Raw genomic sequence first — 14,964 nt, forward strand, 5'->3', positions numbered from 1 at the left:
TTCCAAGTCCAAGATAAACTTTCAATTGTAAAAAAATGTAAGTAGTTACTTAATAATATGTGAATTTGTTGCAGGGTCACATCTTATTACTTACATTATATTTTATGGTCATATTTATTATTAAAATTATTTTTTAACGTTTAGATTGTTAACTAATTCATCGTATTAATATTTTTTATATTTATTTTAAAAAACATCGATTTTTATAAAAATATAAATGTGTATAACTTGAAATCCTTTTTATTTATATCAAGTCAAGCTTCATTATTGGGACCATACCTAAAATGAAAATAAATAAAAATCTCAAATTGCAAGCTTCGTATTTTTTCGCTAGGTTCTCTGTTGGCATAAGGCCCGCTACGCCCAATTTTATTTCACCCCACCGGAAGCTGAAAGTAAGCAAATATTATTATTTATTATTGTGCGATTGTTTTGCAAATATTTTGTAAGTACTTACCTTTCACCGGTTTTCCCATAAGATTAACTGAGTGTCTGGTACGATACAGTAACTGCGTAACCGAAGATAAGAGACAACATATAGGTAGGTTGGTGGGCAGAATAATAATTTATTCCAAGAAAGACACAAACAAGCTAAGGAACACAAACAATTATTAATAAACATCGAGGAATCAGCACCGTCTATCATAAGAAAATTTATTTGAGGAGCGTATGTACTTTAACGATTAATTGTTTTTCATTTCTCAACATAACAAGCACGTTCTTCATATTTTTGTGGGGGGCTTATATTGCAAATATTGTAGCAAGGTAAATTTAATTCCTACGCTATCCCACTTTCATAAACTAATTGTATGCAAGACCTTTTTTATCATATAAAATATCTAAGTACCTAAGCAAGTACTTACCTATGCAAAAGCATTTACTATACATGTGTACAATTCAGAAGTCTTACAATTTGTAAAATAATTGTAAACTATCTCTATGTTTTGTTGAAACTTATTTTCCAACACTTTGATTAAATTTTTATTAAAAAAAATATATAAAATCGAAGCAAAAATCGGGCTCAACCGGGATTTGAACCCGGGACCTCTCGCACCCAAAGCGAGAATCATACCCCTAGACCATTGAGCCGACATGCGCAGTGAGTCAATTTAATCGTATATGAAGAGTTAAAAAAACCACATAAATGAAAATGTGGGTCATGTGATAGTATGACGTATAAAACGTAAAGAAATAATTACAAGATAAAAAGAACTTTTTATATAAGTACCACGTTTTTAAATTTTCTGTTGAATCATATAAAATTGACAATTCTATGTATTAATAAAAACTTTTTATTGTACCTACTTGATAGAAATAAGTACTTACTGAGTAAATATAGAATACTGGAATGACATTATGACATTTCATATTAATTCCCATAGTAACGCAGGTAAGTATATCATAATTATGTAGAGTATTCATAAGTTAGTTGCTAGGACCCCCTTAGCAACCAATAATACCTAGTGTTTTACTTTTTACGATTTTTTTCAGAAATAACTTTCCATACAAAACAGAATTAACTGAAAATGAATTCAATTCTGCTTAAAAATGGCTAAAAGTATTAAAAGAATGCATTGTCGTCGTGTTCTGAATTATATTCTAAAAGTTTCAAATGTCTAGACTCTAGACAGTCGGGAAGTTAGTTAAAAATCTTCAATCGTCCAATACAAATCTTGGACAAACAAGAAAAAAATTGTACTGGACACACAAGGAAAAATGTGTGCTGGACAAACAAGAATACGAGCTAATAAAAACGTGGTAAAATAACCATGTATCCATAATAATATAATAATTAAATTATAGATTTTTACGGCTGTATGAGGGTGGTTAACAAAATCTAGTCAGTATCACTAATTTCCAGTTACATTCCTCATAATTTTCAGATCTCAGACACTCGTTACCATGAAAAAATTACCAAAAAATGGTCAAGAGGGTATTTAACGAACAGTGTGTTTATAATTATTGTCTATTTACCTACACATTCTACACTACTTAGATGCAACACCATTTCTGCTAGTGCTATATATTATATTTTATGTTAATGAAAACTAAACAAAATTGCGCCGCAGGTAGCATTTTAGCTACCTATAGAATGTTAAATTTATGAAAGAAGCGAATGAAAATACGAGCGTCTACTACATTGCGAGAAGAACGATACAATTTTAATATTATATCGATAGTTACCTGGTTGAAAGCGCAGGTCAAAAAAAATGGACGTGTTTATGTGATGAGGAGCTGTACACACTTTAAAAGGGTGAAAATATCACGTGGCATAATATGAACATGCAGATACTGCGTTTGATCGGCAACGTCCATAGAATGCCGGAGGATATACCAACAAGCCGAGCTGTGTACGCAACCCCCGAGAGCAAGACAGGACCTGGACGGTAGAAATTGAGATGGTTGGATTGCGCCACAGGAGATTTACGAATGCTCGGTCAAAGCAACCGGAGAGTGTCGGTCGGCGCTGGGTCGTCCAGGATGGAGGAAGTTTTTGAAAGAGGCCAAGACCTGCCAAAGGTTGTCCACACATGATGAGGATACTTAAAATATACTACTAAAACTGCCCGATGGCCAAATCATCCGGGTCACGATCGTCAGTTATGAAGTCCCGCCGAGGAAGAAAAAGCAGTAATGTTCTATTCACCTAAAAATATTGTATTTTTTCGTTCCTTTGTGTGCGCACCTGGGTGGTAGGTGCCCATTATGTACCTACAATATTATGATTTAAGCCAGTGGTGCACAACCTATTTGAAAAAGGGGCGAATTATTTATCCATGGTTTCACTGATTGTGTTGAAAAATAATGATATATTATACTAGACGAGACATACGTTTTATTATTTTAAACGTGCATTGACAAATTTCCAGGAAACCTAATACTAACTTTTGTATTTTGAAAACAATAATCTATAAAAAGACTGGAGCTGCATCGCAGACAGAGTGACCCATTTGTAAAAAAAAATCGGTGTGTGTACTTATGTACGCGGGTTAGAAGTTATACTTTTTGGCGTAACAAAAACAAAACTTGTGATAAACTAGATTCTTTGAATAGCTCTTAATTATCTTTTTAAATTACACACTCACGCTTATTGGAACGCCGTTGGTTTATTTCTATACACTTTAACTTATATTACTAAATTATATAATTTTAGTATTTATCGTTGTTTTTATTTTTAAAGTAATAACTGCCACCTATGACGTTTAATAGTTTGTTTACGTAAGGAATTGCAAATGGCCGACAATAATAAATTCGCTGCCTAGGCAACGATCAACGGAACAATTCTAAACTATAATATTATACTGTATAATCGTCATGATTGCAGTATCATAATGTGGCGTAAACGTAGTGCGCTCGGCTGATATAGGAACACGCGGTGGTTCGAATCCAATCGAGTGCGGTTTTTTTCGTGTGAAAAAATAAATTATGTGTCACACGCCAAAAATACACTCTGATCTGATTTTCCAAACGCGCCTAAAGAAGTAAGTATAACTTCAAAACATGAATTTGGTGATGAAGTACTTGTTATTTTGGGCCGCATGCGGCTCACGGGCTCCGGTTTGTATATAACTGATTTAAGCCACATCAGGTGGTTATTATTTGTATGTATTTATTTTTTATAGGAAATTCTTTTCGAATCTTAAATCTTCCGATCTGAGATACCATTGTTTGTTATAATGTTTTATTATAATTAATCACAGTTATTAGTGTTATTACTATTTTGATCTTTTATGTATTTACAGGGACTACGTAACGTTTGGCTGTGATAAAAAGCCAAGTGTAAGAGTTGATTTGGCTGATTGAATTGAATTGGAATTTGAATAAAATTATCTCTGTCGGAATGTGTTGTACCTATCTTCAGCCTGGCTGGCTACCTTTGAAGCTATGAGAATATGATGTTCCATCAGTATGCATTTATGGATGAGAATAGAAACGCAAGTGGTACTGTTTTCTGTAACCGCTTCCACCAACGTCGTGCGTGAACTTAAATCTATGGTGTGAACATTTTATTTTATACAATGTCTTGATAATTTTATTTAGGGTCATCTAAAAATCTTGCAATCTGAAGGGTCAGGAATAATCAGTGGCATAGCTAGAAATGTTCGCCCCTGTGCAAAAAATTTAGGCCCTTTGTCAGGCAGGGTCACAATTGTTTATATACCTAGTCTTGTGATACGGTGGTACCTACAACATCTACTGTATAATTTAACATTTTTTTTCGTATAAGTAGGTACCTACACAATAAGCACATTTTTTGTACTTACTTAATTGAAAAAAAAAACTAATGGCTCCCACTGATGCTAAGATTTTAGGCATGCTTATTTATAACATTGATTGATGATTATGCCTTTAGAACTCACATAGATTTGTTGGATACATTTTCTTATAGTTCGCAAATTGAAGCATTATGAACCATTCATTGGTCGGTATAACGGTATGCAACCAATGAGGTATTGCCTGATTAGTATGGACTATGGAGTGGTTTTCAACCAATGAGATTTGATATCGGGTTTGTCCAAACTAAGGTAATGTACGATTGTCAATGTTGAAATTCGACTACATTCGTGTAATGACATTGTAAATAATACTTACTTATGAGAGTAATTACGTTACCTATGTACAAAATGAGAACTGTCTTATAAGCAATGGTTAAAAAAAATAGTCCCTACCTAAACGAAGGAAAATCCATTTCATGTAATATACATAATACCTATACGTCTCGTGGGCCCAGAGGCGCGTTTCCCCAACGCAACATGACGCAACCGATTCGTGATAAAATTTAAAAAGGGGAAAATTTAAATTATTGTAATCCACTTACTTCCGTTTTATTTGATTGTAAATATAAATTCATGAAAATTATTTTCCAAATAAGTACTGAATTGGTGGGTATTCTGCTGTATATAAAATAGAAATTGTGTTGAAATAGAAATGCAAGGATTAATTTGGAAAATTAAAATTAGATTGTTCACTTTTTATCGTAGGCGGGGCTCAAAGTCAGTCAGTGCGTCGGACCTATACGTCACTAAACGCGCCACTGTTTGTGGCTATTTTTATTCTATTATTTGAGAGGGTTGTCCTTTAAATTGATTTTATTTTCTAAAATCGACATATATTTGGCTTCTCATCTCCGTGCGTATACTTAAATCGTTTTACAGAGGCACCATGGGTACGGCAAATGCGGCTTGCAGTTGTAGTGGTATTGTTTGCTAGTATTGAAACAGGCATTGTCGCAAACAATTCAATACATGCGCGAATCGCCTATGGTGCCACTGTAGAATGATTTACCTATACCTTACCACGCCTTATTACTCCCGCAACGTTACTCCCGCTTCACTCAGCGTCGTCTCTCTCTATACTTCTATACAGTATACCTATACAAACAAAAAAATGTTATGTTTATAAACCATGCGCCATATCAGAAACTAATTATTCAACTAGCTATAGACCGACAGCTACATATTATTATAACTTCAGCATTAATAGTGTATCCATGCGTTTATTGGCGGTGTATTACGATTACCTATTAACTTAGGGCTTGCGCAGACAGAGAGCGGTCGGAGTTCTGCGTTCAACGGACCGTTGACCGCTAGCGTTCAGGGACAGCAGACTGGTGGCGGTCAACAATATGCGTTCCATTTGTATACAAACGTTGTAGTGACACAGGCGCTGCATAATGCGAGACCGCTATATTCCGACTGCAAGTGGAAGTGAGAAAGCACCGCTGTTGCGTATTCACTCCCCCGTGTGGTTTCGCTCTATATTGTTTGACTGCTCAAATTCCATTCAAATTTTTATTTACTTTCGCATTTCAATACAAAGCTTCGATGAATTATATAATTTAATTACATTTGACATTGACTTGTAAACTAAATATAATCTAGGTACTAAAATTACTGCTGTAATCAATGCATTTTATCAAACCGGATATTTAAAAACTTAATATCGATGATTTTAAACGAAGTGACATATAAACTTATTTGTTTGTGTACCTACCTCTATCTATAATATTTGACATTTCGATTCTAACCTTTTAATTTTACCCATAACCTCACATGTCAAATTTATTCTATTACATATTGAACTATGAAAACTATAAATCTCGCCAAATTAAGTATTTATGCACGTAAATCAATCAAGTGTTGATTTAAAAACAATATAAGTACATATTAGTATTAAAAACGATTTATATAATTTACGTCACTTAAATCAAGTATCAATCTTCTCTATATCGATTCATTTTTCTGATCCAGACATTGCAACGGTTGAGAGATACGGAGTTCTTTGTAATTGCGGGAATAGAACTCTAGAACGCTAGCGTTCCAATTGACCGGCGCGGTCTGACCGCCGGCTGTGTGCCCATACAGTATGAAGTCCGTACAGTACAAAGAACGCCGAACTCCGAACGCGGAACGCAGACCGCCTGACCGCTCCCTGTCTACGCAAGCCCTTATTAGTTCTTCAAACCAGCGCACCGCACCTCACGTTATAGTAGGGCCCGTTTCACACGGGACACCGGGGTCGCGCTCGATATAATATAGGAGGCCTTTGTATTCGAATAAAGAGGTCTTTGTATTATGTTTATGAAGGCCCCAGACCTAATGAGTCAACGCGTGCCCGATACACTTGTTTTTATTACTGCAGCTAGTTTTATGTTCTAATTTATAACGCGAAATTATGCGTTGACTCATTAGCTCTGGGGCTTTCATAAACATAATACAAAGGCCCATTTATTAGAATACAGAGGCCTCCTATATTATATCGGGCGCGACACCGGTATCCCGTCTGAAACGGGCGTAAGTTATCGGTCTGTTATCGATTTTTGTCTACTTGAGTGTTGAATTGAATTAAAGTGTGCAATTTTCATCAATTTCATTAAAGATTATTTTATGTGAATTGTGTTTATTGAAGAAATCAGAACAATTTTTGATGGGTTATAAAAAAAAATTAAAACCTCAATAAAACAAAATTGACCACTTATATCGCCTGGCAACATCGACATTATATATCTTTGTGACCCCTAGAACCTATTCCAATTGTCAGAATGCGTTTCGCATATTATGTATACGAAAAGTCCATGGGATCCTGCACTAAAAGGCCACATCGATCATAGTAAACACAGCGAAGCCTCGAATTCCATTTTGACGTCCTGGCTTAAAACTTTGTTATTTGATAATCTTTCCAAGTTATTAATAAAAGTAAATGTGTATTGCGTACAAATATTTACAACACATTGTTATGTAGGTATATGATAAAAACTATCATATTATTTAGCAGTGGTTCTTAAGTCTATGCAGTTTTCACAATACATTCTCAGAATTATCTTACGCACCTACTTACGAGTACCTACATGCAATTATTGTGAATGTCATTGATCATCGCTGTCCCCGAATGATTTATTTTCATTTCATTCATCGACATTATTCCTAGCGTGGTTGATAAGCACGTTTCATGATTACTGATTTTACTGATTACTGATTACGTGATTACTGATTAGTGATTACTTATCGTTAGTTTTATTATCTTCTGATAATAATTATTTCTAATGAATGATATTACTTGTGACCTGATAAGATAAGATAACACCGATAGCTACTGATAACGCGTACTAAATGTGCTAATCAATTATTTCTTAATAACTAATCGCGATTTGATTTTATATGATTACATATTTATATCGATGGCCCTGAACCGGAGGTCTGGTTGTAAAGGGATGAGACCGCTGTAGAAAGGTGACCAGGAATTGAGAAGTCGGATTGATGGTTGCTCTGATTAATGATGGATTGAGTTCCTATTGCAGTGTAAACAGTCCGCGAGGTCCGAGGCTCGATGGATGAGATGTTGTGCGGAGCGATACGTAGACTGAGATCTGACTGACACGATTACTGATCGGATTAAGATTAATACCCACTGAACTGACTGCGTTTAAGAATGATACTACGACTAACTCATCAACTATGACTCGCTACATGAATATACATGAATAATCGGTAAATTGCAAGAGTCATTTTTGATAATTATAGTTTGCAATTGGGAAATCTGCTGGATTCTGCATTATTGCAACTTCGAGCGTTTCGATGACCTAGTCCGAGGCAGTCGAACCCCATCGAAGAATGTCTTGCTAATTCTTACATGTTATATGTCGAAATAATGCTGACAAGGCCCGATGTCATTGGCCGTTACAAATACTTATATGGTAATATTATTCATCTGATTCGCTTATCAGATGATTTATACCCAGTTTATCTCCCCGACGTCAGCCTCTTTTACTTAGTTTACATAAAATATATCAATAAAAAATATGGCATAATATCAATCTTATTAAAGCTAGTATCTCCCCCCACTTTCTCTCTCTCTTTGTTATATCGATCGTGTCGGACCTCTCTTTTCGACACGTAAGGTAGGTATGATATTCAATCTTATTCTCTATTCTATTACAATTCAAAATCTTGTTATCCACAGTACTTATGGCTGGCTCCTCGATAGCGTCACACCTTGATATCTTGAGGTGGAAGTGGGTAGGGTGAAATACGTCAAGCCATTCGAATTCGCAATTGACGCATTCCCACAGCTCTCATCTCTATGGAGGGTTGCAGTCGGTCCCTAGACTGACATAAGAAGCGTTTCTTTTCGACTCGAACAACCCGACATTCTAACCACTCGCCCACATGTTCCTCCTGCTGATCTCTAAGTGTAGCGCTTGAAGAATCTGTCATAATCCTGGTCAGGCATCCTGAGAGGGAATTGATTCCTACGCTGGGCTGGCGTCTAATTCTTCGGTTAGTCTGTGTTTGGCTCTAAAGACGGCATCTACCCCCAAGGCAAAATATGGTGGTAAAGCGTCAATTACATTGAGCTACTTTACGAGCTGTTTGTTGGCGAATTTAAAAGCGGGCGATTCAGCTACTGCGATTGTGATGATGACACACAACACTTTCCATTCGCTGAGAAGCCACAAGCCAGTTTATTAGTTATTATGATGCCATCTTTGGGTGTTGGCATACATTTATGTATTTGTAATATATTCCTATCGACGGCAGTAATTACATTAATTGCAGTAAAAAGTTATTTAACCTAGATGCTCTTCCCCCATAGACGCACTTACCCTAACTCACCTTACTCGTAAATAAAAAAAATTCGACTTATGTCGTCAGTTTTTGACATATTAACATTTTTACAAAAAATATGGTAAAGTTGCCATAGTTTACGGTACTGCGATCGTGATGATGACACACAAAACTTTCCATTCGCTGAGAAGCCACAAGCCAGCGACTATTTTGACAGAACATAGTTTGTTTTTTTACCGGGAGGTTGCTACTACGCTCTACTGCGCAGACGCAGTAGGCCCACACGCCGGCGTGTAGCGTGTAAAGTTGACCGGCTTTCAACTTTTCTCGGTAGATTGTTTACAATCTGCTTGTTAGCTTGTTCGATGATGACACTGGGCGACTATACAGGCAGATTGTAAATTCGACAACAAGCAGCTCATAAAGTAGCTCAATGTAATTGACGCATTACAGTAGTTCATGATTGTTATAATAATTTTTCCAGAAGACGAAGCGGAAGTCTCGAGGAATTCACGTCCAGTCCATTTCGAACCCTGCTTATCAGTGTAAGTAGTTTACTGAAAAACTAATTATATAACATCTTCATTACCGAATGCACAATATTATATGGAGCATTTTGGTTATACATATAACAAAATTACTTACCTAATCAAAATTATATTTGTCTTACCGTCTTATCAGTAAATTTGTCGTAATTATTTAAAAATTCCACTCCAATATACTCCAGAAAATAAACAGAAATTATTGAAAAACAACAAAATACTGGGTACTTTTATCTAGCAATATTCTTTGTACTGGATCTTCCATAATGCTAATGAGTTCTGTATTATATTTATTAGAAACACGTCGTTGATTCTACTACTGCTACCTACTGCATAAGAGCTTGGCGTTTTAAATGTTTATTCAAATATTTGCTAGCAATTTAAAATCAATTGTAATCTATCATTATTGCGAGTTCTAAAGTAACTGGGAGTTCGCTCTAAAACCGTGCCTGGTTTTGTTATTGTGTTATTTACTTTGTTAGTGTCTAAATTTTAAAATGCCATTGTTGCATAGATTTTATAGGTATGTTAGTACGAGTATAACGTATAAAATAAACTGTACGTATATGGCGATGTGAAACAACAGGAGCTTCTTGAATTCCCAGGAGGTCACGTCTCAAAGTTTTCGGACCACTCCGTAATGAAATAATGGAGCGACAAATATAGTACTTACTATCAGGCCCATTCCACCGAGACATGTAATTAAATATTATCTAAATTCAAATACTCTGTATGTAAACAAAAAATATGTGTTTCTTATATACACAAGGATTGTGTATATCGTGATTTAACATGTACTATTGTACGCACTCACTACAGAGTACGACGTTAGTATCTCTGTGTATGGAACGGTAATATTTCATTCAATAGTATGTAGGTACATACAGTGTGATTGATTTCCTTGTATTAATAATAATTGTTTTGGTGCACGTACCTACTCAATAGGTATGTTAAATTACTTTTATAACAGTCTACGATGTAAATTAATTATTGTGATTTTAAAAAGTGCAATTAATTCAGAATACCTAAAATGTAAGTTTTATAAAAAAACATCACGTAACTGGTGAACTGTTCACAAGACAGAACAAAAAATGTTTTAAATAAGTTTTGGAGATACTTCGTAAACAAAATAAAAATGTTTCAGTTAGTGACATAGGTATTAAATAATAATAATATACACAATTGCATAGATATTAATAGAGCCTGTACACGTGTATAGATTTACTTGCAGCAATAGTGTGTATTTTACGCTATCGCGATAATAACACTGTTTACTCGTAAAAGTGCTGACTACCTCACCAATCTCATTCTTCAAGTGAGTAAGCGAGACGCGATGTTGTCATTTTATGGTACTATTTAACAGTCGTAAAAATCGGTTAACCTCAAAATGAGTCTCTGTGCGGTATATTTCGTTTTTTTCCCCGTCAGGTTCGCCAGTATCGTTATACTGCGCAGCCGCAGATATTGAACGAATCCCAACTGTCGCGTGAAAAATCAGAAGCTTCCGAACTTTTTTGATTCATGTATGCAATCTTGCAACTTGTAGCATAATACATGTGCATTTTATTGTTACGGCCGCGATAATATGTAAGTACTGTCAACAGTAAATCCATGCACGTGTAAACGGGGTACTTATATGTCTGACTAACCGTTTTGTAAAAATCAACAGCTTGACTGGATATCGTTGTTATAATAATTATTATTATGCAGGCATTTCAACCCTATCAGTACGATACTGCTTGAATACGATTCAACAGGATTTTAATTCGGAGAGGATTGCAAGCGGGGATCATAGAATAGGTATGACGTAGAATGTAGATAGAGAGGAATCAGTCTGAAAGCTGTGTCTGAAAAAAATGGGATCCGGACCGGGTCTCCGGGATGGTTAGCAATTCTAGCTATTACTGGAGTTTGTTATAGAACTGGACAGTACATTTTGTACTCCGAGACTCAGAGTTAGAGAGTATGCTCGAAGTCTATTGAAATGAAATACATACTAGACATAAATATAAAAGTTACAAGATAAAAAGAACTTTTTATATGCCACGTTTTTAAATTTTCTGTTGAATCATATAAACTTGACAATTCTATGTATTAATAAATACTTTTTTTTGTTCTGATAGAAATACTGAATAAATATAAAATACTGAAATGCATGGCCCCCACAAAGGGGGGGCTGACAGGGCGCTAGCTTGGGGGGCTTAGAGGGGGCCCGGCGTGGTGGGTCGACCAGTTAAGTGAAAAAAACACACCATAATTTTTCTCTAATAGTAAAAAGTCGCCTGTGGTGCTATTTTCCTAAATGAAAAAAAAATATTAAAAATATGTGGTTGTGTGATGTAATTTGATGTGATATGATAATTATTGATATAATTAAATGATAATTCACGCGTAGAATTTTATTTGATAATTACTTAATTTAAGTGTGTTTCCTGACTTACAAAATGGCTTTTTATCCAATATGGCGAAGGGTTGAATGTTACTTGGCTAGTTACCATAGAAAGAGGTCGCGACCAGTGTTTCATAATATTATGCCGACAACTCAACAAATCAACTGGATTTATTTAAAAATCGCTAAAAATATACGAAACACTCTTTAACTCTGGGGTTCCGTGGAAACCACTTGGGGAATACTACTGTAGAAAATCACACTGCCTTAAACCTTAGCGATCGGTTGGGGGCCCGCCATAGATCTTGGCCTGGGGGCCCGCTTCGGGGGCCGTGCTGACATGTCATTTTGACATTTCATATTGATTTTCATAGTAACGCACGTATATATTAATAATTTAGTTGCTAGGACCCCTTAGCAACCAATAATAATGTTTTACTTTTTACGATTTTTTTCCGAAATAACTTTCCATACAACATAGAATTAACTGGAAATGAATTCAATTCTGCTTATAGATGACTAAAAGTATTATAAGAATGCATTGTAATCGTGTTCTGATATATTCTAAAAGTTTCAAATGCCTAGACAGTCGTGAAGTTAGTTAAAAATCTTCAATCGTCCAATACAAATCTTGGACAAAAAAAAATGTACTGGACAAACAAGAATACGAGCTAATAAAAACGTGGTAAAATTATAAGTGCTTAATCAATATATTGTTACACAAAACCCCTCTTTATGATTATTATTAATGTGCTTTCTTCAACCGGTTAAAAATTCTCTTTTATGAAAATATGGGGGAGGGGTCGTATGCCTTAGTGCAAGGATGGCGAACTTTTTTGCGTACGCGTGCCGAAAATTCCCAAATATTATTTTTCAACTGTCTGACGTGCCGAGGAAAATAGTTTATAAAAATTCTTTTGAAAAAATGGATGGATGTTCTAGATACCACTCACAGAACATAGTTTTATCACTTACACTTTAATTACATACGAGATTCATTTCGGTCCACCAATTTTGAAACTGACTGTCAGAATAGCTTCACCAAGTTTTTGTTTCTTATTTGGTGCAGTCATTTTTTATGGGTAGAAATGAAATCGTTTGTTAATGTATTCATTAGTTTGGTTATTTACGCACAAATTGACACCAGAATTGCTCCGATCAGATGAGGCATTCTCTCTCTACAGTGGTCTCAAGCATTGTAAATCGATCAAAACTAGAGTTTCGTGGCGCGGCATTCCCCGCCGCCTGATGATGTTAGTGCGATAACATTATATATGTATGACGCATAAAGTGTAAGGATTGACCTGTGCAGTTATATAAACGTAATGTTTATTCTTGAAGATTATTTGCCTGCTATTTTTTGTACAATCTGATGTGTCATTTATTAGTATTGTAGGTATTTTTTTTGTCTTCAAACGCGTGCCATGCAAAATTATCTCGCGTGCCATAGGTTCGCCATCCCTGTCTTAGTGGGTACATACTATCATGAAATATAAAAGATAGCTGTCATTCGTAAAGTGTTTGGGTACCTGGGCCCAGTGACTTCCGTAACCAAAGTGACGCCTTGGGCAGAACAGAATTCTTGAAAAAAATACGTACTATAACTGTATATACTCTCAAACAGCGGTGTTTTAGGTACATGGAGGTTTGTGGCATTGCCATGTTTGGAGCCCCCTTTATGTTTTTTTTAAACTAAGATGTCGATATTTTCTAACGAAGCGGCCGTATCGTTTGCTTCATGGAAAACTGCTTTCAAAAGTTGTAATGATCGCATTCGTTCTTTTATTTGCCGCCCTTTATAATTTTTCACCCCTAATCAACGCATGGCCTGCCTACCTCTACGTGACGCCACTGTCCTGATCAGATAATAGGATAATTGGCCCATGTATTTTCAGCTGAGTGTTATTGTTATTATTAATACGATTGATTAAATTGTTAATATTAAAATGCGTGGATTATTAATATAATTATAACATTAACTCTCACTTTGTCTCTTAATACATTGTACGCTAAAGACGCGCCTAGCGCGTAACGACTAGGTGGCCATTCGTTATAATTAGCATGCTATTTAATGTGGTAACTAAAAAGTAATTATCTAGTCAGCAGTTTAATATTGAAATTATAATGGAGGTTGGGCGGGTTCACAGCCAAAATAGTAAAAAGCGGATGATGATGATGAAGTATACAATGCGGTATGTATATGATAATGGAAACGCGAATTTGTTGATCTCACCGACCAATCGGTCGAATAATTAATTATCGACTAGTAAATTAAAAAGATATACCTATTTGGTGGCTGATGCATTTTTCTGGGGCCGGGAGGGGGGCAAAAGTAGTTCACTTCGCAAATCCGATTTCTGCTCTTCGTTAAAATGCCCGGGCATCGGTGGTTCAGTGGTAGAATGCTCGCCTGCCACGCGGGCGGCCCGGGTTCGATTCCCGGCCGATGCATGTTTTTGGATAAAAATATTGCTATTTTTTATGTTTGTTTATGAAGAAAGTATTATCATACATACCGTTTGATTGTATTTGTAAAGTATACGAGCACTCCATTTGATGATCACAAAGTAGCGTACCTAGGTAGGTACCTACCTATACATTGACATAGGTACAATGACATCATAGGTACGAAGAACACCAAAATAGAAAGTAGACCGACCAATAATGATTTGTTACTGTATGATGTAAAAAATGAATTCAACCGAAGTTAATATTCTAAAATGCATTGCATCTGAAAAATACTCAAATTCGCAATACCAATCTTTTTCGTTTCGCGAGCCCTTTCTGGAAAAGCCAAGTAACATGCAACCCTCATCACATTAACATAATATATTATAAGAAGATAATCAAATATATAAAACAAAATCAGTGTGTGTACTTATGTACGCGCGTTAGAAGTTATACTTCTTTGGCGTAACAAAATAAAATAATCGCACACCGCGTTAGTCAAAATTCAGATCAACCAAAG

The 14,964-nt window shown here is 35.6% G+C and overlaps 1 protein-coding gene and 2 non-coding genes across 12 annotated transcripts in view; 2 read left to right on the plus strand and 1 right to left on the minus strand.

Annotated features, from left to right (window-relative positions):
• Window positions 1-1,017: 1,017 nt before the first annotated feature.
• Window positions 1,018-1,089, minus strand: TRNAP-UGG (transfer RNA proline (anticodon UGG)). Its single transcript has one exon. It is a non-coding gene; the product is annotated as a tRNA-Pro (tRNA).
• Window positions 1,090-10,408: 9,319 nt separating this feature from the next.
• LOC147072147 (UDP-glucosyltransferase 2-like) overlaps window positions 10,409-14,964 on the plus strand; it is a 41,732-nt gene continuing 37,176 nt past the window's right edge. For 4 of the 10 annotated variants that reach the window (XM_085947158.1, XM_085947160.1, XM_085947159.1 and 1 more), the window contains exon 1: window positions 10,469-10,639. The gene's annotated coding sequence lies outside the window, so the exon portion shown is untranslated. Of the gene's footprint in view, window positions 10,764-14,964 lie in introns of all 10 variants that reach the window. The other 6 variants (XM_085947162.1, XM_085947165.1, XM_085947164.1 and 3 more) reach the window with 4 other exon arrangements.
• Window positions 14,377-14,447, plus strand: TRNAG-GCC (transfer RNA glycine (anticodon GCC)). The gene has a single exon. It is a non-coding gene; the product is annotated as a tRNA-Gly (tRNA).

Source organism: Rhyacophila brunnea, unplaced genomic scaffold, assembly GCF_057557595.1.
Source record: "Rhyacophila brunnea isolate RB1 unplaced genomic scaffold, BYU_Rbru_1.0 scaffold_2, whole genome shotgun sequence".
Classification (NCBI taxonomy): Eukaryota; Metazoa; Arthropoda; class Insecta; order Trichoptera; family Rhyacophilidae; genus Rhyacophila; species Rhyacophila brunnea.